The sequence below is a fragment of the Peromyscus maniculatus genome, chromosome 10 (assembly GCF_049852395.1).
Source record: "Peromyscus maniculatus bairdii isolate BWxNUB_F1_BW_parent chromosome 10, HU_Pman_BW_mat_3.1, whole genome shotgun sequence".
NCBI lineage: Eukaryota > Metazoa > Chordata > Mammalia > Rodentia > Cricetidae > Peromyscus > Peromyscus maniculatus.
In genome coordinates, this window is record NC_134861.1 from 99,558,168 (window position 1) to 99,582,263 (window position 24,096).

Below are 24,096 nucleotides of genomic sequence, written 5' to 3' on the forward strand. Positions count from 1 at the left end.
CATCATCATCGTCGTCCTCAGCTTTGCCACCGACTGTGACTCCATGAGACTCTGCACCCAAACACTGGCAGTTGACGACTGCTAGGGGACCGGGGTTAGTTTTCTCCAGGGATTCAAACAGGGCCTGGGCATCTTCAAGGGTCTTGGTGGCCCTCAAACACCGCGGAAGCAGGTGGACAGCACCAGGCTCTACACGGCGGCTGAGCCCCGGAATAGCGGGAGGCTGGCAGCTCGTCCACTCGGCCCTCCACGACGTCGGGTAAGATACCGAACGCTTCGGCGCCGTTCTGTGGAGTGGTCTTGATGGGGTGTCTGCACCCCAGGACTGCTGGGGAGCCCGGGAGCCACAGACAGCACAGAAAACAGTTCCTCGGGAGCCATCCCTCCAGGTCCTCACGGCAAACCCAAAGATGTGGCTCGCATTAACTCGCTTCTGAACAGAAGCTGCGTTTTAAAACAGGAGTCCGTTTCCTTTAACTTTGTGTACCCACCTAGGATGGTGCCCGAGACACAGCGGGGGCTCGGATATTCCCTGGGGGTGAAATCCCCAACAGGGTGTGCGCCTTGTCGATTCGTTGAGAGTTTTTGGTTTGAGGATTTCATACGTGTACGTAATGTGCTTTTGATCAAATCCACCCTTCATCCCCCAGCCTCCAATTCCTCTCCTGTTTCCTCGCCCCATGCCCCTCCCGATTTCATGCGCTGTGTGTTTTTACAGCCCAGCGTCCGTTCGTGCTGTCGTCTGTCCGTCCAGTAGATGGAGCATGAGACCCGAGACCCGATGTGCTCTGCGGCCAGCTAGGCAGGTGCCCGCCGGTCCCTGGAGGAGGGGCCGACGGCAGAGGATGGGGGTCAGGCCTCGGTGGGTTTCAGACCTCACCGGGACAGCAGCCAACGCCCATGGACTTAACTCTGGCGGGTGGAAGGCCGAGCGTGGGCTTGAGCAAGACGCGGGTCCCGCGTGGGCATCTGGCGCGGTCCGGGTGGAGCCGGCGGCGAGGCGCCCCCTGCCGGGGGGACCCGGCCACGGCCGCCGTCCTGGCACGCCCGCGACCCCCGAGAACGGGGCGCCGTTTGCGCTCCTGGAAGTCCCGACACCAGACTCCAAAGCGGCCGAGCTCTCCAAGCGTGGTCTGGATGAGGACGGACATTCCGGAGGTCCTTCAAGGCTAGGTAAAGCCAAAGAGGATTTCCAAAGGGAAGAGGTTCGTTCAGTCCTACCCGTGCGAGGTTGGTGGGTGGAGCCGGAGCCGGGCCGGAGACCGGAGGGACTCAGGGCGAGCCTATCAGTGAGGGACCGCAGGACCCGACCTCCGTGGTCGCGGGGGTTCCTGTTCAAGGAAATGCCAGACGGTTATTGATACACCCAAGAACAGTTTATATATATTATATAAAGTATATATATAATAAAATTTATATATATAATATACCCAAGAGCCAGTGTCATAAGATACGCAATACTGTGTTCCCTCAAGTGAGATGTCCACTTCTTCTGATTAGGAGGTAGGAGGCGCAGACGTTCAAGGTCAGCCTCAGCTGTGCGGCATTTGGACGCTGGTCTGGATTGGGCCACAGGAGACCACAGGATGAACGCCCAGACACGCGCTGGCAGAGGACGACCCTCCCCGAAGCTGACTCTGGTCCTGGGGACCCAGCACCCACAAAAGCCACTTTCGGGCCGTTCTGCTCCGCGGCCAGCAGGTGGCAGCGCGCCGCCGCCTTAGGGGGACCCAGGGAGGACGTGGCGGTCCCACCCAGAGCTCCAACAGTTTTTATATTAACAACGATGTCAGCCAGTCTCGGTGGTTTTTAAAACCACCTCCCACCTCCAAAAGCGGCAGATGAGATGTTATTCCCTGTGAGTCTGAGCCAGAAAACGTGTGTCTGCTCCTGTAACTGGACAGTCGGAGGACTTGAGTGAAGCCGGCCTGGTTTCTGAGTCCTGTTTTCCCACTTCTCCTTCCTGTCTAAGGCCAGCTTCCTCCTGGGGCAGCCTTTCCTCGCCCTACAAAGCGGCTGCACCAATGCCAGCCTCACGTTCGTTCACCTCACGTGTGTTCACCAGTAACACAGTTCCTTTGGTTTCAGTGGCCTGGATTGACTCTTTGCCCTCTTCCCTCCACCCCCCCCTCCCATTTTTTTTTTTTCAAGACAGGGTTTCTCTGTGTAGCTCTGGCTGTCCTGGAACTCATTCTGTAGACCAGGCTGGCCTCAAACTCAGAGATCCACCTGCCTCTGCCTCCCCAGTGGCTGGGATTAAAGGCGTGCGCCACCATTTCCCAGCTCTTTTTTTTTTTTTTTGAGATTTGTGATGTAATTACATCACTCGCCCCCTTCTCTTTCATCCCCCCAAACCCTCCCACATTTGTTATATGGAGAGTCCACCAAGATGACCATTCAGACACAGTCCGCAACCGATTGAAATTCTTTATTCCAGTCGGCTGGGACTGCACTCAGATATTTGGGACCTCAGGGTAGCCATGAGCATTTAGAGCAAGCGGCTTTCAAAAGCAGAACGACACCCAGTTCTCTTGCTCAGCGGCTGCAGGGAGAGATTTGCACAAGCAAACGCTTTAACAGAAGCTGAGTTAGCTGGGGCATCTTGGCTTCGGGTTCCTAGACGAGTTGGGCAATTTTCCGTGGGATTCTCCATCAAGGAGATCAAATTCTAGTGGAACCTGAAACGGCCTCAGCAAGAATAGAAGATGGAGGAGTCTCCGCACTGTCCTGCTCTCTCACACTCTTCTTGTTCTGCTTTCAAATTCTCTGCCTCTTCTTTCACTAATTGTTGTTAGATGCATCTATGTGTATACATACGGATTCTTAACTATAACCTGCTCAGCTCTCTGTCACTTGTTGGTGTATGTTCAGGGCTGACCATTTGGTACTGGATAACCAATTGGTGTGTCCTTCCCTGGGGAGAATTATTCCTCTCACCCACTCTCAGTGTCCTTCAGTTGCCTGTAGTTCTTTGTGTACGAACAAGGCCTTCCCACCTACTCTGGCATGTCTGTTGGTATCCCTGCTCACCTCACATTTGAACGGTCTTACCAGTGAGACTCCATGGGTGACGCTTCTGACATTACTAGGAGACACCATGTCACAGCAACCCCCGCTCCTGAGGCTCCTACCATCTCCCTGCTCTTCTTCGGCAATGTTCCCTGAGCCCTGGGCGTGGGAGTGTTTTGTCGGTGTGTCCATTTGGGGCTGCACACCACAGTTCTGCATTTTGACTGGTTGTAGCTTTCTGGAACAGTCTCTACTCGTTACAAAGAGAAGTTTCCTTGAGGAGGAGTGAGGACGACTGTAGCATGAATCTTAAAAGTTCTTATTAATAAAATCAAACCCGAGGCCAGTTATTGGGGTCAATGCTGGTAGATCAGAGAGACAGAACAAGACATAGCTACGTCACCTCGCCGGATCCTCAGCTGGTCCTGTCTCCTCAGACTGGAGGCCTCTGAGTCCTCATCCAGAATGGGTCTCAGCTGAATTACTGCTCAAAAGCCTGAATGCTTAACCAGCCAAATGCTTCTAGTTTCTGGTCCTCATGCCTTATATACCTTTCTGCTTTCTACCACCACTCCCTGGGATTAAAGGCTTGCTTTCTGGGATTAAGGGCGTGAGTCACCATGCCTGTCTGTATCCTTGAACACATGGATTTCTGCCCCTGGAATGCTAGGATTAAAGGCGTGTGCTACCACTGCCTATCCTTTATGTTTAATATTGTGGCTGCTCTGTCTCTGACCCCAGATAAGCTTATTAGCATGCACAATATTTGGGGGAACACAATACCACAGACGACGTTTACCTGTGGGTATGGTTTGGTTAAGAGGCAGTGGTAGGTTCTCCTCCAAGGTCCATGACTTCACCGGCCCTGGGTAGTTGGCTGGGTTTCCAGTATCGGGCGTGGCATCCATCGTGTTGAACAGGTCTGAAGTCGAATTAAAGAGCGGTTGGTCCTGCCGAGCCGTGTGTGCCCCTACTGCACCCTTCGCGTCGCCAGGTCATGCTGTCGTTGATGTGGTTCGCAGGTGTCACAGCTGGGTAGGACTGTTGGTGGCTTCCCTCCTTCGGAAGCTTGCGTGGTGCCTGCTGGTACCATGAAAGCTAGTCCTCAGGGAGGGGGCATTCAGGGCAGTTCCAGCTCGGGGGTCTCTGGGCTTTGTGTCTAAAGTTCATGGTGTCTTCAGCAATGGGGACGTACCTTCTACTTGTGGGGGAACCAAGGGCAACAGCAGTAGCCTGTAATGTTTGGGGAGTCTCATGGGCATCCCCGGCCAACAACCCCACTGGGCTTCTCATGTGTGGTGTTGGAGTTTTTGTTAGATGTCTTTGGCTCTTGAAAGGAGCACCATCAACCAGATGGAGAAATTTCATTTAAGCTAAAAATGTATATTTCTGTGCAGAATGATGTGTATTATGAGGGTTTCCAGGTAGAAAATTAATAGTACGATTGCCTATGACTTTCCAGACATCCTTGCTGTTACTTTACCCTCCTGAATTTATCTCTCTTCCTCCTTAGCCCTTTCTCAAAGCAAATGCTAGGACCAGGCACACTCAGTTGTCTCATACATGAGTAAAAGTATGGTGGTATTTTATTTGTACTGAAATGTGATTTTCATTGTATGTTAATAAATAAAGTTGCCTGAAGGTCAGAGCTATTAGAGCCATAGCAAGAGTGTGGCGGTGGTGGCGCACACCTTTAATCCCAGCACTTGGTAGATAGAGCTAGGTAGATCTCTGTGTATTCAAGGATACAGCCAGCATTGGAGACACGTCTTTAATCTTAACACTATAGAAGACCTGGAGGGCTGTACATACAGGCAGTGACGAGGCAGTCATGTGTTTGGGTTTACAGCCAATGAGAAGGCAGAACAGAAAGACTATATAAAGACAACCACACAGGAAGCAGGCCCCTTTTCAGAGAGGTCTCTTGGCTGAAGAGGCTAGCTGCAGCAGGTGGGTAAGGCTCTTAGCTCTGATCTCTTGGCTTTCTTCTTTGCATTGGTTCTGTGTTTCTTATTTAATAAGATGGTTGGTTACATCTACATAAAAGTATCTTGCAGGGGTGTGCAGTTCAGTGTTGCCCTGAAGTGCATGGCTGTGTTGAGGTTGTTGAGGTTGATGGGTAAAAGTATCTAACTTGAGCATTGGAGTGCTGGTATGTGGATATTTGGTAGCCCTTGTGGGCTGTCATTTTGACTCAGGTACAAGGGTCTCTGTGAAGTCCTACTGTTTGGCAAGGAACCAGTGAAATCGAGCTTGAAGTGGCTCACTAGAAAAGCTCCTCCAGACCTGCTCACCCCAGCCCTTCCTCCACCCAGTGAGCCCCTGAATCCCTTCTCCAAATTCTCGCACAGTTCTTCAGCTGAAAACATCAGCGATGGCTCCCATTCTCCAAGCGCAAGTTCTGTTGGTGCACTAGGGACTACCCCTTCTGCCCCTGGAGTCTCCAGCCTGGAGCACTCCCGGCACACTAACCTCTGCCACACTGGTAGGCTGGTTCATTTTCTTCCTTCTCACCAGGAGTACCTTGCCCTCCCCTCCCCTCCTCCATGTCTCCTCTCTTTCTCCCTTCAAGTATAACTCAAGGATCACCAGCATCACAGAAGCACATTCCTCTCAAGCTTCCAGGCTAGCTTGATGCCCTTGCCCTGGGTTCTCACACAGATGCCCACACATGGCTCTGCACAGTATGCGGAGAAGACATATTCAGCATGCAGCCTTGACGGCCTGGGGCCCAGGCCAGAGGTCCTGAGGACTTACCACAGTGCTGGAGCCAACTTGGAACCATGCAGGGAACTGCTCTGCCTGCACCCGGTGGTGAGGGACTGACGTGTGTTCCCCTCTTCCTTCTTGGGCCTATGGACTTCTGTTGATCTTAGGGCCCAGACTTTGGCATGTTCCCCAGGACCCACAGAAGCAGTCATTAGAGAGGTTCTGGGAGCAATGATTAAATGATGCTATTCTGTCACTCAAACTCCAAAAGAAAGGTCCCTGGGGGAGGGACATAATCAAAACAAACCTTTCCCTTGTTACCACAGTTTACAAGACCCCAGAAAACCACTTCATTGAGCAATTTCAATAGCCCTGACTTATTTACATAATGACCTGGGACCCACTGGAGTCAGAGCATTTAAAATGACATCCTCATGACACACGAGAGTTAACTGTGATTTGTGACCCTGTGAGTAGTGCACGACATCTTTCTAAGTATAATATTAATATATGTTTAAGCTATTCAGGATTCACAATATCCCGTAAGTAAGCATCATCATTAGCTACCTTTACAGATAAGGCCTGGCATCTCACCCAAGGCCAAGACACAACTGTAAGCAAAAGAAGCCAGGAGCCAAGACTGATTTCTGCTCTGTCCTCAGGCCTCCCATCCAAGCAAGGGCACCATGCCCCTACCCATGGACCACCCAGCTGCATGCAATTGTAGACTCCAGATCATATAAGGGAATAAGCGTCCGTGTGTGGGAATGTACGTCATAGAGCAGGAAGACAAGTGGGGAGAAGAGAGGTGGGAAGTGTGGGGGCCAGAATGCTGATTCACTGAGCAGAAGGACAGTCCAGGGCTGGAGAAATTGCTTAATGAGCACACAAGCGTGTGGACTGCCATCAAGCGTGTGGACTGCCACACAAGCATGTGGACTGCCATCAAGCGTGTGGACTGCCATCAAGCGTGTGGACTGCCATCAAGCGTGTGGACTGCCATTAAGTGTGTGGACTGCCATCAAGTGTGTGGACTGCCATCAAGCGTGTGGACTGCCACACAAGCGTGTGGACTGCCATCAAGTGTGTGGACTGCCACACAAGTGTGTGGACTGCCACACAAGCATGTGGACTGCCACACAAGTGTGTGGACTGCCATCAAGCGTGTGGACTGCCACACAAGCGTGTGGACTGCCATCAAGCGTGTGGACTGCCATCAAGTGTGTGGACTGCCACACAAGCGTGTGGACTGCCATCAAGTGTGTGGACTGCCACACAAGCGTGTGGACTGCCATCAAGCGTGTGGACTGCCATCAAGCGTATGGACTGCCACACAAGCGTGTGGACTGCCATCAAGCGTGTGGACTGCCACACAAATGTGTGGACTGCCATCAAGTGTGTGGACTGCCATCAAGTGTGTGGACTCCCATCAAGCGTGTGGACTGCCACACAAGTGTGTGGACTGCCACACAAGCGTGTGGGCTGCCATCAAGTGTGTGGACTGCCACACAAGCGTGTGGATTGTCATCAAGTGTGTGGACTGCCATCAAGCGTGTGGACTGCCATCAAGTGTGTGGACTGCCACACAAGCGTGTGGACTTCCATCAAGCGTGTGGACTGCAGCTTTGATCCCCAGAACCCACGAAAAGCCGCTGTGGCGGCCACTTTACTCCAGCACTCGGGGAATAGAACCAGGGGCTCCCAGGGTAAGCGGGCTAACTCGGCCGGCTTGGTGAACTCCGGGTTCTACAAGAGATCCCACCTCAGAAAATAAAATGGAGTCATTGAGAAACACACCCACTGTTAACTTGGACCTCCACATGGGTGTACACCATGTACATACACATACACATAACATGTGCAGCCATACATACATATATGAGTATAACATACACACACACACACACACACACACACACATGCACGCACGCACGCACGCACGCACGCACCACACATCACGCACGCACGCACACGGAAACAGAAAAGCAGCAAAAGAAACGGGGTGGGTGGAGAAGAACGGCGTTCCAGATGGGAATGGTTTGTGCCAAAAACTGGAGCCGAGAGAGGAGGGGGCAGGGGCTGTCTTTCCTGGAAGTCGTCACTGCGGTCCATGACCTTGCTTCACCCCTTCTGGGCGGGAAGGCTGTGCAAACCACAAGAGCTGGATCAGGCCCAAGATCCTCAGCCACTGGCCAAGCTGGCCCTTCCTGGGGTGCTGAGGGGTTGGCGGTGGGGAGAGTGGATGTCACCTGGGGCTGCCATGGCGTTGTCAGCCTGGTGCTCCGGGCTTTCTTAAAATGCATGCTGTGGTTTTCTGATATTTTCCATATGTCATGAAATTTATGAGTCTGATCCCACAGAACAGCCAGAAAGCTCAGAGGCACTTGGTGATGTATGTGAACGGCCTGGCTCCTCTGAGAAAGGATTCAATTGTGCCTCTTACAGGGCTTTAATCCTAAATCTTAGGCTGAAACAAATAGAAAATGCAAATCTGTCTTCCTAGTTTAAGGGCTTTGCATTCTTTGGTAGTTTCAAAAACAATCAAGCAGAGAGAAAAACACATTTTAACAAATATGTCTCATTAGAAAGGGGAGAAGCTCTGCCGAATTAGAAAGCCAGCCGAGTCAGATCCTTCCTCCCCAACCTTTCCTTCTGGCTGGCAAGCATTTAAAATAATATTTCAAAGAGGTTTAACATCCATGATTACATTGTTTGATTATTGCACTTTCTAGATAATGGTTTTTTGAAATTGTATCTTGCAGCTAAAAATTAAGTAGTGACTTCTGGGTATGCACGGCCTTCTTTAATAAAATGAGACCCAATATAATATTCTCCGAGGCTGAGCAGTAATATAGAAGAGATTTACTGTCGTCCAAGTGAGTGAGATCACTGATCCTATAGGGTTCTTATTATTTTCTCAAGTTAAACTCCAGAGAATATGCTGGGGATGGAATCATAGGCTCCACTGGTGTCTGGCAGGATCTCGGATGGGCTTTCCGTTCCCGCATGGGTAACGAAGAATTCCTGGCTGTGTGCTGAAAAGGATGTCTCAGGAGAAAGCTGGGACAAGGCTTCCACGTCCACTGTGAAAAGCACGCCTCTGACACTCAAGGCAGTCACACTCTTCTGTGTAATTCTGTAATGGTGGGCACATCTCACTACGTATTCACTCAAACCTGTGGACTGTACAGTACCGAGAGGGATCATCCTGGAAAGCATGGAATTGGGTGATAGGAATGTGCCAACAAAGGCTCACCACTTGTAACAGAGGCCCTACCTTGGTGAGGGATGCTAATCAGATGGAAGATTCTGTATACCGGGGGACAGCGCAATTCAGCAGCAGACAGATTACCCCAAGACTGCACAGTCTCCCGTATGATCTGCAGCCTCCCCAGATGTGACGCGCATGCTCCTAACAGCCGGCACATAGTCTCCAGCATGATCTGCAGCCTCCCCAGATGTGACGCGCATGCTCCGAACAGCCGGCACACTGTGACCGTGAACCTCTTCTGTACCATGCAGCAGCTCTGTTCTCACAGCCCTTGAGTTTGTCTCCTTCTTGCCTCTCAACATAGTGTGTGCTTCCGTCAGAGTCTATGAAGATTCCCCTCTGCAAGGGAGCTGGGTTACATTCAGCTCCAGCTTTGAGCTCGTCCCTTCTTGGCTTAGGCCCAGCCTTGAAGCAGACTCTGCTCAGGCCTCAGTTACATGGAGACAAAATATTAGGCCAGACAGGCTTTTCCATTGGGAACATTCCTTTAATAAAGGCACTAACTGTGGTAGAAGGTAAGGAGCTGGCTGGATTCCCGGGGTGACAATGTCACACATGATGGACGTACCTTGTCCGTACGTTAGAACAGAGGGAACTGATGGACCTGAGGCTCAGTCCTCACGGTGCTGGCGAGTGCTCACTCATCGGGCACCTGTGACTGCTCATCTCAATGACTTAGCACGGTGAAAGCCACTGTGTTCTCACCAAGTCCATTGCGGGTGTTGCTGCTTGTGACTTCAGGGATCCAGCTACCGGCACCATGCATAGGACTCTGATACCTCAGAGTCCTCTGTACCGGGACACATATGGCAGCACCAGGCTATGCTATGACAGACCTACCCATGTGGGTTTTAGAGAATGTGGAAGACTCTGGGACTTTGGACTGGAAAATCAGTTGAACACTGTAAACAAAGGGTAGAGAGCCATGTGAACTGTGGAGGTCCAGCTCAAGAGGCTTCAGAGGGAAACAATGTTAGCAACTGGGCTAAAGACCAAACACTCTTGAGATACTTCGGCAAAGAAGTGGAACCTTTCCATCCTTGTCCTAAGACTTTTCCTGAGGCTAAATTAAAAAGCAATGGCGGAAGCTCTTTGGTGGAGGACATTTGAAGACAGCCTGACATGGCCTGTGTCACGGGAGTACTCTTATGCAGATCTACGATGAAGAAGAGCAGGTAGGACAAAAAGCAACACAAAATGTACAGCTGGAAGAGAAAAGGAGCCCCAGGAAACACAGACATAAGAGACTATTTCTCCCATTCTCAGCATCCTTTGCCTGTAGTTCTTTGTCTAGGGATGGCCTCATGAGATTTCCATGTTCACATGTCTATGGTATTGTCCTTGTTCAGGTCTTGTTTAGGCTGCCATTTTGTGGCAGTATCATGGGTGAAGCTTCTCTGTGATTTCTAGGAGACACATTCTCACAGCAGACTTCCTGGTCCTTTGGCTCTTAGGGTCTTTTTGCTTTTCCTCTTCCTAGATGTTCCCCAAGCCTCGGGTGTAAGAATTGTGTTGTAGGCACCCATGACCACTTGTTCTCTGCATTTTGATCAGTTGTGGGTCCCTGGAATGGTCTCCATCTGTCGCAAAGAGGAGTTTCTTTGATAAGGGATAAAAGCTACATTTATCTGTGGGTATCAGGTGTAGCTAGAGTTTTCCTGCCTTGCCCACAGTCAGGACAAATCTTTGTCACCCGCCAGTCCCACAGCCGCTCAGACCCAACCAAGTAAACACAGAGACTTATATTGCTTACAAACTGTATGGCCATGGCAGGCTTCTTGGTAACTGTTCTTATAGCTTAAATTAATCCATTTCCATAAATCTATACCTTGCCACGTGGCTCGTGGCTTACCGGCATCTTCACATGCTGCTTGTCATGGCAGTGACTGGCAGTGTCTCCTTCCGCCTTCCTGTTCTTTCTTTTCTCCTCTCTGTTAATCCCGCCTATACTTCCTGCCTAGCCACTGGCCAATCGGTGTTTTATTCATTGACCAATCAGAGTAATATGACATACAGACCATCCCATGGCAATCAGGATAAATATTTACGATGCAGTTAGAAATTATGCTGTCTTCAAGTGATGGTAGTAGGCTCTCTTCTAATACCCATGACCTCACTAGCCCAGCTGGTTACTAGGTCTCCAGTACCGGATGTGATTTCCCCTCTGCTGAGTCCTTCAGGAGAGGTGTTGATGACCTCCAACCCCTGTTCTTATTAGTATCAAATGTGCTGTGCCAGCCATGATTTTGTGTACGTGGGGAAGGAGGAAATAACATCACCCTTTGGGAAGCAAATAAAATGAGAGAAGAGCTGAGCTCCTAAAGGAAACAATGGTTCCAGGGACTCTGAACTGGCAATAGGTTAGTGTCAGGGCCAAAGGAATCTCCATCCCCCACATTCTGGAGGTTGGAGGAAAGCCAGCCTGCCTCAGAAACGTGGGAAGCCGGTTCCCTCTACCAAAGGAGCCGTTTCCCTTGTCACTGGCAAAGGGACACATGGCAATCCTTGGTGTCTATTAGATACCAAAGCACATGCTGGCCTCCAGGCTCCCTCAGGATCACAAGTACCCGGTACACCTGGATTTCAGAATCCACCCAAGCTCTTCTCACCTCCTCTCCTCTCCTAAACTCCTCCAACTCATGAGCTTCTCTGCATGCAGCACTCATCCTCCTAACCTGCTACTTCAGCTATGGCCCTTTCTGCTCACACTGTCTTCCTGCCTCTCTCTCTCTCTCTCTCTCTCTCTCTCTCTCTCTCTCTCTCTCTCTCTCTCCCTCTCCCTCTCCCTCTCCCCCCCCCCCTCTCTCTCCCCCCACTCCCCACTTCTCTCATAGCCAGATCCAGTCTGCTGGCCATGTTCAATCTACTACTTTGTTCTGGATTTTTCCAGGCGCCTCTGGCTGTTCTCTTACATCTCCAATAAAAACCTTCCCCTTAACCATGGAGCAGTCATGTTATCGGTTTATACAATTAGGATATGGCTATTTGAAGGGCAGCTCATCTGCTCTGGATATCTTCAATTCCTGTCATTCTACACCCCACACGCCATCCCCCCATCCAGCAAGCTTCTGGTCACAGGACCCTACTTTGGGAGTAGAATGTGCGAGACATGGAACTTTTAAACATTCAGGCTCCTATTACAGTCCCTACTCAGAAATAAATAATCTGCTCCCAGCAGGCTGTCCAGGTCTTGAGCCTGTGCTAGGCCAGGCTAGCCCATGGACAGGCCGTGAAGACAATGAATCCATATGTCAGATGGGTGCCTTTATTCTCCAAGGATGTCTTTGACATGCTAGGTGGCTAAGGAGAGGTTTTTTTTTTTTTCCTTTTTATAACCGAGGAATGACTCTTGTGATGGACACCCACAGCAATTTTAGATTGATTAATTTAGATTAATTTTAGATAAATTAGGAACCATATTAGTTCTTACTTGCAGTTCCCATGCAAAGCAATCATCATGAAGAGTCCTTTGAAGATGTGCCCTCTGGACTGGGGGTCAAACGTGAGCAGACAGGCTGAGAACGGCAGCTCTCTTCTCCAGAGCCCGTCAGGACAGGTTACCCCCTTACACACATGCGCACACGCTTGAAATGAAGCCTTGGGCAAGAACGTGCTTGTGTCTGCATCAGATTTCTCCCAGTCAGCTCTGTTCTAGAAACGTTAACTCCCTCTAACCAGGGACCGGTGGTTTAGACCAGGGGTTTACAATGAGAACTGAGAATAAGGGGGGGGGGGTCCTGACTAGATGAGAACTTCGGAAATGAGAGGACGTTTCAGTACAGAGAAGCAGGTCTGAACATTGATGATTGAGGTAAGAGGAGCCGTCTAAGGCATTAGTGTGCTCTGTCCTCTGTCACTCTCTCCCGTGGTTGCGATTAGTCAACTACACAGTCACTGGGCTAATGCCTAAATTCCTGGTACACCTTAAGTTCCACGAGGGCAGACTCCCCACCCTTCTACCCCTTAAAAGCTGTAGGGACCCCAGCTTCTATATTTGAACAATGGTGCCTGCGGAGTGCTGGGCACATTGACAACAGGAACATCTGCAGCAGAAGGAGAGAAACCAGGGAGGAGGGGGACGGGGAAGAGAAAAGAGCAAGAAGAAGGGAGGGGGAGGGAGGGATGAAGGAAGAAAGGGCAGAAGAGAGAAAGGGAGGGGAAAGATGGATGGGGAGGGAGAGGGATAGAGGAGGGAGGGGGGCAAGTGAGTTCATCTCTTTTCTGTGGCCCTGATTAATACCATCTAGTGAACCACATTCTGTTAGGGAAATCTATGAAAAGTAAACAGAATGTCACCTTATTGAATCTGAGTGGGGTGGGGTGGGGTGGGGTGGGAGTGACTGGACCACTCTGCTTTGGGCAGGAGGTGGGGGGGTGACTGGACCACTCTGCTTTGGGCAGGAGGAGGTGGGGGGTGACTGGACCACTGTGCTTTGGGCAGGAGGTGGGGGGGGGGGTGACTGGACCACTCTGCTTTGGGCAGGAGGAGGTGGGGGGTGACTGGACCACTCTGCTTTGGGCAGGAGGTGGGGGGGGTGACTGGTCCACTCTGCTTTGGGCAGGATGGGGGGGGGGTGACTGGACCACTCTGCTTTGGGCAGGAGGTGGGGGGGGGTGACTGGTCCACTCTGCTTGGGCAGGATGGGGGGGGGTGACTGGACCACTCTGCTTTGGGCAGGAGGTGGGGGGGGTGACTGGTCCACTCTGCTTGGGCAGGATGGGGGGGGTGACTGGACCACTCTGCTTTGGGCAGGAGGTGGGGGGGGGGGTGACTGGACCACTCTGCTTTGGGCAGGGGTACTCCAGTGCTGGCTGCAAATGGGTTTTAGTTACTTAGGTGAGTGCTACAGTCTTGTGAGAATAATCTCCTCTTAATAAGGACACTTATCAGATTTATCACCCCTCCGTGGTCTCGTTAAAGATCTAAGAAGAATCCTATTTAAATGGATAGGACAATAGGAGCTTTTTAACAGCGAGCACATTTTAATTAAGGCAGGAGCAGGAGATGGGTGCCCTGTGGTGGGGGACAACTCGGTTAAAAGAGAGAAAGAGAAGTGAGGAAATGATGTCAGCCACTGCTGCTACTTTTGGAGAAAGAAATCTATTTTGAACGCAAAGTATCAAAAAACAGTATGTGTGTTCAAGTGACGTGAGACCCTGAGACAGGGTCTTCTCTCCTCTGAGAGCGGCCTTTGGCGTCATCCCCTGTGCCTTTTTTATGAGACTGCCTTCTAAGTCACAAAGCTCCGATTCCTGCTGGGTGCAGCCCATGACGGAGGATGAGGGTGGACGCTGGGATCCTGGAATAACACGTAGCTTTCTAGTGTTCTCAGCACCGAACAGATGCACAGTGCTCCGAGAAAACAGTCGGAGAGGCCCCTCTACAGCGTTCAGTACTCTTCCTGGTTGAGCAATGAGGGCAAGAGCTGTTTGTAAGCCGTTCCCCTGCCTCTGGGGAAATTTCATTAAAAGAAGGGACATCCAGTGAGCCTCCCAAACTAACTGTGGAATGAAATCATTTAGTGGAAAATGCAGACCGATGTGGCTGGAGTGGTACTTATAAACGCATTCTTTGCCGAAATAAATAACCAACAGCAGCGACTTAGATGTATTTTGGGTGACAATGGCACACGGGAACTCGCCGAACCCAAGCCAGAAGTGTCTTCCCATTAAATTATACTATTGAAAGCCCTAATGCAGGACGAGCTTGGGATGGGTGAGGGTTGGCTTACAGGCTATGCTCTGATTTTATGTCACCCTAGTGGTCAACAAATGTCATGCCAAGAACAGGTGAGTGCTAAATGAATCTCTTCTTGTGATGATTCTAACAAGACTGTACAATAGAACACAGTAAATATAACTCATGCTTATTAGGACCCCCTGGTATTTGCTTCCAGCCAGAGCACTTAACAAGATGAGTAAACAATACGTGGTCTCTTGTGATTGCTAATTAAAATGCAATAAATTACAGAATCAATTTAAATTCTGGATCAGCTCTTCAGTGGGTTCAATAAGCCTCCCAAATTTTATTTTCCCCTGGGGGGTCTCTTTTCCATAAGGTGACCTGTGTGTGCTGGGCCTCTCTTTTGTTTGAGTTTTAATTGATTTGCAGGGTCCTGACATCTTTCCCTAGTCCCAGCATGGCAAGGACAAGACTGGGAACGGACACCTAAGTTGTTTGTGGCAGTGACTTTGGCAAGGACCCTATAATAATCAACCAGGCTGTGTTTCTCGAAGCCTTCTCTGGTCCCAGCCAGAACGAAGGGCACAGTTAGGCCTGTAATTTCACCTACTCAGGAGACGGAGACAGGAGGATAGCAAGTCCAACAGCGTCCTGGGCTACAGAGTGAGTTCAAGGCTATCCTAGGAAATTTAGTGAGCTGGTGTCTGAAAATAAAAAGTAAAAAGAGGGCTTGGACTGAAGCTGGACAATAGAGCGCTTGCCTAATAGGGTCAAGGCCGTAGGTACAGTCCCCAGTACTGAAAAAAAATGTGGGGGGTGTGGGGGGTGTGAGCAAAATGCATTGTATGAAATTCTCAAGCAAAATAACATTAAAACAAAACAAAACAAAAACGCAAAACAAAATGAAAGGCTTGAGACAGACTATCACAGGAGGCTTGTGGGAAGCTGATGCTTTTGTGTGTGTTTTGAAGCTCTTTTAAGTCAAGAAAGAAAAATATTCTAAGAATGACTCTGAGAAGAGCAACATTACCTTAACCAGGTGTGGCTGGGCTCGTTCAAACTATAAGGGAAGACAGAACAACCCGCGTGCCTTGCAATCCCAGCCCCAGGCATCAGGCATTCGGGTCTGGAGGCAGGATCCTGGCTGCTGCTGAGAGAGCGAGACACAGAGACAGATAGACAGATAGACAGACAGACAGAGACACACACACACATGCACACAGAGAGACTGCATGTTTGCGTCTGTGCGTGCACTGCCACACACGTGATTCCCTGTCAGCTTTCTCTCTGAGCAAAGCTGGGCCACCAGTCCAGGGAAGAACACGGTTTAGGTTAGACGCAGAGGCCGTGTGGAGCAACCAGTGTTGGAGATCAGCCTTATGATAGTCGTGTGGTTCCAACATCTGGCCACAGCTGGGCCCACTTGGGGCTATTGATGACTGAATGAACACTTTGTTCAGATTAGAGAAATCTGGATAAGAATGAAGGAAAATTAATAAGAATTATTGATTTCATAATCTACTTGGGGGTACATATGCCCCTATAATTATAACTTGGGGGTTCAGAAGTCACCTGACACCTTTGTCTGTGCCTGTGTATTTGTGTGTGCATGCCTGTGTGTACGTGTGTGTGCATGCATGTGTGGTTTGTGCCAGGGACAGTGGGGATGGAACCTGAGGATTCGCACGTGCCAAGTACACACCCTAGGCCTGAGCTGTGTCCTCGCTCAGGCTGTGTTTTCCTTTACTGTTTACATGTGTCCAGGCCCCCCTGGAGTCCAGCAGCTCAGGGAACTCTCGGGCTGTGTCCTCTGACTTCCCAGGCCCTTCCCTTCCACTGGATGTGAATCAGGACAGACCTGGGCCATCTTGGCATTGAGTAGAGACCACAGCCAGGCCCCACTCTGCTAGTTCCGTATTCCAGGGTTTGTCTTAAAGTTGGTGGTTACACCACTGCACCACACATCAAAACCTTTACATGAGGGCTGGAGAGATGGCTCAGGGGTTAAGAGTACTGACTGCTCTTCCAGAGGTCCGGAGTTCAATTTCCAGCAACCACATGGTGGCTCACAACCATCTGTAATGAGGTCTGGTGCCCTCTTCTGACCTGCCGTCCATACATGCTGTATACATAATAAATAAATAAATCTTTGGGGTTGGGGATTTAGCTCAGTGGTAGAGTGCTCTCCAGCAAACGCAAGGCCCTGGGTTCAGTCCTCAGCTCCAGGAAAAAAAAAAAGAAAGAAAGAAAGAAAGAAAGAAAGAAAGAAAGAAAGAAAGAAAGAAAGAAAAGAAAAGAAAAGAAAAGAAAAGAAAAGAAAAGAAAAGAAAAGAAAAGAAAAGAAAAGAAAAGAAAAAGAGAAAGAAAAAAAACCCTTTACATGGAAAACCTAGGGCTGGAAAGAGGGCTCAGCAGTTAAGAGCACTGACTGCTCCTCCAGAGGACCTGGGTTTGAGTCCCAGCATCTGTAGCTCCAATTCCAGAGGATCTAATGCCCTCTTCTGGCCTCTGTAGAAACTACAGACATATGATATACAGACACACAAGCAGACAGAACACCATACAATAAAGTTAAAAAATTAAAACAAAACAAAACAACAACAACAACAAAAAAAAAAACATTATTCCCGTTCCTAGAAGGAGGTACTGGCTGCTTCTGTGGTCAGACACTCTTGCAATGACCATGTGCCAGGACTTAGGCAAAGAGCATGCAGGCGAGGAAACAGGACCCTGGAGATCAGGCAGAGGAGCTGCCACACAGCCCCAGGGTCATCTGGGAAATCATTGGCTTGCGTGTAGGAGATGGACACTGACCGCTGACATACTGGTGCCTCGGCCCCAGGAGTCTCTCCCCTGGGAGTGTTGTCATCCCAGGAGAGCCTCCAGAGTGGGCACTTCTGCACCTATAAAGGAGGTGCTGAGAGTTTGAGGTCACCCAGGTGGTGGGCGGTGGCCTCTGGGGAGCAGCTTGGATCCGCAGGACAGGCCTCACAGTCAGCATCTGCCGCCCTCAAGTATGAAGAAGTGAGAGAGATTTGTAGGTCAGTACACAGTAGGGGGCGGGAAAAGGAAATGATAATGGGAAGGAGGAGCCAGAAAGCTACATCCGGGCACCACTCAGGGTAGCTCCGTAAGCCAGGACAACAGGAAGACATTCTCACAAAGAAAGTCAGTCTCCCTCAGTTCCACAGCTGGGGAGGACAGAAAGGCTGGAATGCAATGTGGCTGCAGTACAGGGTTTAAAAGAAAAATACAGTGTAGGTGTAAGACTCACTTTCGGGGCGTACTCTGTCTATTGATGGGTTAGATAAACAAGGTACCACCACCTGATTTTGTTTTTTTGTTTCTTTGGAGACAGGGTATCTCTGTGTAACAGCCCCAGCTGTTCTAGAACTCACTCTGTAGACCAGGCTGGCCCCGAACTCACAGATCTGCCTGCCTCTGCCTCCCCAGTGCTGGGACTGAAGGAGTGCACCATCATGCCTGGCTGCACGGTGAGGTTTCCAGCGGTGTTTGGCGTTAAATTCTGAAGGTGAACGATGGGGCCATTCCTTGCATTTCATCAGATGACCCGAGGCTTTGAGGCAGCTCTCTTCGGCACAGGCCAGCAGCTTCCTCCCAGACAGGCCTTTCGCATTTGACAGTTGGACGGAAGTCAGGCAAGTGAAGCTCGCCTAGTGTGATGGGCTTTGGCCAGCACACCGGTGTTAGCCGTCTGAAAGTCTAGGCCTTCTCTCTGGCCACACAGGAACAGCACACAGCCAACATCATGCTGCAGGAGGCAGAGAGGTGCAGCGGGTGGCGACCAGAAATGTGGTTTCTTAGTATTTAATCTCCCGCCTACGTCTAATATTAATTCTTACCGAAAGCTGGGGGAAGAAGAGCATTTGATTGGCAAAAGTGGTAGCCATTCCCGTCTGAGGACAGAGACAGTCATTCTTCCCTTGATTTCCATTGTGCAAAGGGCCCCCTCCCCAATACAGTAGTAGAATTACTTCCTAATAAAACTTAGGCCAGGCCAGACTGTTGATGGGACACAATTTTTAATATGCAGTGGCCTGGAATCTGACAGATCCTGGCAGGCTGGGCACCCCTGTTTTAAAAAGCCAAACATGGCTGACAGTCACCTCACCGACTCTCCTGTCTGTTGTCGTCAGTGCGAGGTTAGACAAATACATTCCCACCAGCACAAAACAGCAACCTTCCAAAATGTATGTCAGCGCTGTATTTACAGCCAAATCCAGAAGGAGCCCAGCCTTCGTATGCTGCCCCCATTAACGAGACAAATGTCAGCATCCATAAGCTATTTTTTTGTTCCTGCTTATCAAATCTTTCAAAAAATTGATAACTAGTCTTTATAGATTGTGAAAGTCAGATATAACTCTGAATGCATTACTGTACGGGACCCCAAGGGGTAAACACATCACCTGAAAACCATTTTACATGGACGATTTGACTTTCATGCGGAGTGTCATAATGCACCCTGGATGGAAATCGAAAATAAAATATCTGGACTCCAACCTTCCCCTTGGTGGGATTTATGATTCCCTCAGTACAATAATTTTCAAAATTGTATCCCTTAAGCTACAAGACTTGATATATTATTAACTGCTTGAATTGAAGAAGCTTTCCAATAGGCCTATGTGCTGTCTAGAGGCCTGGATTAATTTCTATGGAACGACAAGCTTATCTCAAAGTGTTTCTCAGTGATCTAAACTGCCAGCTCCATCCTCTCTCCGGGATGAGTGGAGGGCTCCTGCCATCTCTGGTGGCTCTGGGACACATGGCTTTTAGCAAAGCTCTTCCAGGGGACGATGGCTATTGACCAGCTAGAAAACTGGCTGTGATCCATCAGTCACGCCCCAGAGAGACGGGCGTCCACTGGAGACTCTTACCTTTTTATCGCGGGCATTTCCCGGGTTTAGTTCTGGGCTGGTGGAATCGAGGTGCCGCACACGGGGAGAGTCTACAGCTTCAGTTCCACGGAGCTAGGGAGGAGAAGGTTTTGTTTCAGTTAACTTTTAACTTGATTACTTACTGTGTGTGCATGTGCCAGAAGTCATCCTCGAGTGCTGTTCCCGAAGAGCCATCAGTTTATTTTTTCTCGCAGGGTCTCTCTTTAGGACCTGGGCTCAGCCACTGGGCTGGGCTAGCTGGCCAGCACGCACCAGGGACCTTCCCGCCTCTGCTTTCGTTCCTAACAGGACAAGCATTTGCTACGGTGCCCAGCTTTTCACCTGGGTGCTGGAGCTCACACAGGTCCCCGGGCCTGTGCGGGAAGCCCTGAGCCATGTCCCAGCCTTTTAAACTTAATTTTCACCAGTGTTGCCTGATGGACTCTGCAAATACCTGCTTTCTGATGCCCCTCTTTGCATATCACAAATCCCACACTTACTTGGAAAATCAGCAATGACCAAGCAGGTGTAAGGAACCACTTGACCCTGCTCATTCTTAAAAAAAAAAATCTTTCCTCTTCACCCATGGCAAAGTTGAGTTGGAAATCCATTCTTTTAGGGATACATTTAAATGGACATATCTGCTGGCAGAGGTGCTGCTGGCCATTCAGAGATGGCATCCAGAAACACAACTTCTGAGACACAAAAATACAGGGCCCAAGAGCACAGTGGTGTGGAAAGCAAACTGTGTCCCTAGGCACGTACAGAGGGTGGCCCTAATTAGGATCAGTCACTGCACTGGAATCAGGTGACAGGGAGGGGGCTCCCGAGTTGGGCAACGGCCCTGAGAAACGTTACATCGTAATATGTGTGTGTGTGTGTGTGTGTGTGTGTGTGTGTGTGTGTGTGTACTTTAGACTCACAACGTCTAGGTCCACCCCTGGGTGGCTTATGGCACCTTTCCCTATTCTGGGACTACCAACATTGGATAATGCAATCATTGTCTACCTATAAAAGTTGGCCAAGTACAGGAATAAGCTTTTCAAATTTATAGCCTTCAGTCTTTTAAAGACTGAAATCAGCACATGTATCTCCACAGATCACTTCAACAGAATGTATTGTGTATCTCGGCCAACGCGGTCAAGTTCATCTTTCCAAGCTGCCATGATGAAGTTCTCAAAATGGAAACATTTGAGTTTCTGAGTTTTCCCTTTTCCTCGTTGTCAGGCCTTTAATTCTTTTAAAAAGTGTGTGCATGCCGAGGACTTTGTTTACCCAGTGAAATCAGTTTCACTCATGGTTTAAAGACATATTGGGAATTAGTTACCTGAATTCTTTAATAAATCATTGAATAAGTAAACCTTTTATCAACATCAATAGAGTCTGTTACTATAAGAACTACAAGACACCAATTTTCTTCCTTTTCTTCTTTCTTTCTCTTTTTTCAAGACAGGGTTTCTCTGTGTAGTTTTGGTGCCTGCCCTGAATCTTGCTCTGTAGACCAGGCTGACCTTGAACTCATAGAGATCTGCCTGGCTCTGCCTCCTGAGTACTGGGATTAAAGTCGTGCGCCACCACCGCCTGGCAAGACACCAATTTTCTAAGATAAAAGCTGAATTTAACACTTAAGTAACCATCACTAATTTTTAGTCTAGATTTAAAATATTTTTATTTATTCTTCAAGAATTCCATACAACATATTTTGATCATATTCACCCCAACTCCTCCCTATAACTCGTCTCAGAGTCCTGTTTACTCACAGGTAGGACCTTCCACTGGGGCATGGTTGACCTGCAGAAGCCAAAGCCTTAAAGAAAACGGACTCTCCTTCTCGGGAAGCCATCAGCTGCCTAGAGCTGTTCAGTTAGGGGTGGGGGTCATGACCTCTGTCCCACTCTGTCATAGAGCACCAAGTGGTTTGATCTTGTAAGGCTGCTGAGTTCATGAGTGCAGCCGTCCCGTGGTCCTGTCATGTCCAGACACTGGTTCACGCCAGTCTTCCCTGACCTCTGGCTCTTACCATCGGCCCAATTCCTCTTCTGAGACGGTCTCTGAGCCCTGGGGAGAGGGTGGGATACAGAAGGCCCATTTGTGGCTGGGCATTACAGTCACTTTTCTGCATTTTGACCATTTGTGAGTTTCTGCACAAAGAAACTTCTCTATGAGAGCTGTGCTAGTCTATGGGTAGAGAGATGTAAATTCAGAGAACAGTTTGAAACTATGTCCAGTTAGCAAAATAATAGAATTGGTTCACTCCCGGGGCTTGTGGACTCCTCAACCATGGGTTCTTGGCAAGATTTTCCACACTAGGAATGTGTTTCTTCCTGTGGAATGGGCCTTCAATCCAATAGTTCCAGAAAAGTGATTGGTTGCCCCATAACAATCATGCCACTATTATATCCATGGACATGTCTTGTCATGCTGGTCACTATTGTAATTCAAAGGATTCAAAGCTAGATAATGAGTTTCTGCCCAGGCAGCATGCTCAACACCTTCCAGTACTGTGCAAGCTAGCAAGCAGGGAGGAAGCCTCCTGACCAACACCATGATTTTTCCATGTCCTGTGATCAATGTGTATGGTGTCTTCAGCATAAGAGTCTTACCATCAAACTCTGGTAGGTAATCAAGAGCAAAAGCAATAGCTTATATTGTTTGGGTGGGGGGCGGTCTTCAGAAGTAGCCATCATTTATAGGATATCTTTCTCTGTCAGAGAGCTGTGGTCTGCCTGGCAGGATGGAGGCAGTGTGGGTATTATTGCATCTTCCTGGTGGCCCACATACAGAAAGAAGTTGGTAAAGTATCTCTATTCTGCCGACGGTGCATTGTCAGATGCAGGATGAGATTTGCATCTTTCGGGGTAGGATAACTACTTTCCCTAAGCAGTGTAGGATTTGGACTTGGGGGTAGTGTGGGGGTTTCAGAGGTGGCCTCACATTAATACACCTTGAGCTACAGCGTACAGGGTAAGTAAACAGTGGCTTGTAGGAAACTGTGGAAATTCCCAAGCTGTACTATTTCCCTGCTGCTCTTGGAGCCAAGCTATTAGAAAACTTTGTAATATGGAACTGAGGATTGGGAACACAGCTCAGTTGGTAAAGGACTCACTTTATAAGCCTGAAGACCTCAGTTCCTCCCCTGCAGGGACAACTTGCATTTTAAAAAGCCGGGAGTTCTTCTCCTGCTCTCACCCTCCCTCAGTTCCCCGGGGTTCTTTGTCTTCCCCCTCACACATTAGCATGTCTATTGGTCCATCCGGGTCTTGTTTAGGCCGCCATGCTGTTGAGGTGTCACAAGTGAGGCTTCCCTGTCATTTCTAGGAGACACAATCTCTCAGGAGAGTTCCCGGTCCCCTGGCTCTGACAGTCTCTCTGCGCCTCTTCCAAGATGCTCTCTGAGCCTTAGGCGTAGGAGCTGTGCTGTCAGTCTGTCCGTTGGGGTTGGGTACCCCATGATCAGTTGCTCTGCATAGTTTGGCCTATTGTGGTTTTCTGATAGCAAAGAGGAGTTTCTTTGGTCAGGGTTGGGAGGCACACTTCTCTGTAGGTACGTGTGGTATGTGGATAGGGATAAGTCAGCATATGAACGCAGTTAGGAATTACGCTAAGATAATAAAGTAGTGGTAGTAGGTTCTCCTCCAAGATCCTAGCCCTGGGTAGTTGGCTAGGTTTAAAGTACCAGCATAATTCCCTCCTGTGGAGTAGGCTTAGGTCTGATTAGACAGCTGCTGGATGCCACCGAGCTCTGGGTGTCACCGCTGTGCCGTTAGGTTATGTTGCGGTGTTGACCATTGGGGGGTGCACAGGCTCCACAGATGGGGTGTGGGCTTCCCTCCCTTGTTAGCTTTCACAGCACCTTCTGGTTCTGTGGAAGCGAGTTCCCTGGGAGAAGGCTTTCAGGTCAGATCCAGCTCCGATCCTTTGAGCCCTGGGTCTAGTGCATGGTGTCTTCAGCAATGCGGACTTATCTTGAGCCTCTGGGAGGCAGCCAAGGGCACCAGCAACAGCCTTGATTTTGGGGGGATAGAATAGTCTTCCCCACAGAGGAGTCCCTTAATTGGTTATCTGGTGCCAGGTGATCAGCCCTGAAGTCATGTACATGAAACTCTGAATGGACTCAGCAGGCTGTATCTATCTGTGTGCATATATGTTTATATATGACAACTAGGGAGGAAGAACCATGGAGTTTGGGGGAGGTATGAACCAGACATGGGGGGAATGGAGACATTGGAGGAAGGAAAGGGGATGGAGGAAACGACCTAGTTATATTTTAATTACACAAAAAGCCAGGAGAGAAGTTCTCACTTATAACCGCAGCTTGGGGGGTGTTAGCAGGGATCTGGGGCTGAGTGACCATCCAAGCCTGCTCACTTGCTAAGTTCCAGGCTAGTGAGAAGCCTGTCTTTAAAATTTAAAGAAAGAAATGATGGAAAGCTGACAGGAAATGGCACTCACTGTTGTCCTTTGGTCCCGTGTATGTGTGTGTGTGTGTGTGTGTGTGTGTACACACGCACCTCTGCACACACATGCAT

General features: G+C 49.4%; 1 long non-coding RNA gene across 1 annotated transcript in view; it reads left to right on the top strand.

The window, feature by feature from the left end:
* Positions 1 to 853: 853 nt before the first annotated feature.
* Positions 854 to 24,096, top strand: part of LOC143267681 (uncharacterized) — a 29,243-nt gene continuing 6,000 nt past the window's right edge. Inside the window, exon 1 of the long non-coding RNA XR_013043086.1 lies at positions 854 to 1,173. This is a non-coding gene — a long non-coding RNA (uncharacterized LOC143267681). The remainder of the gene's footprint in view (positions 1,174 to 24,096) is intronic.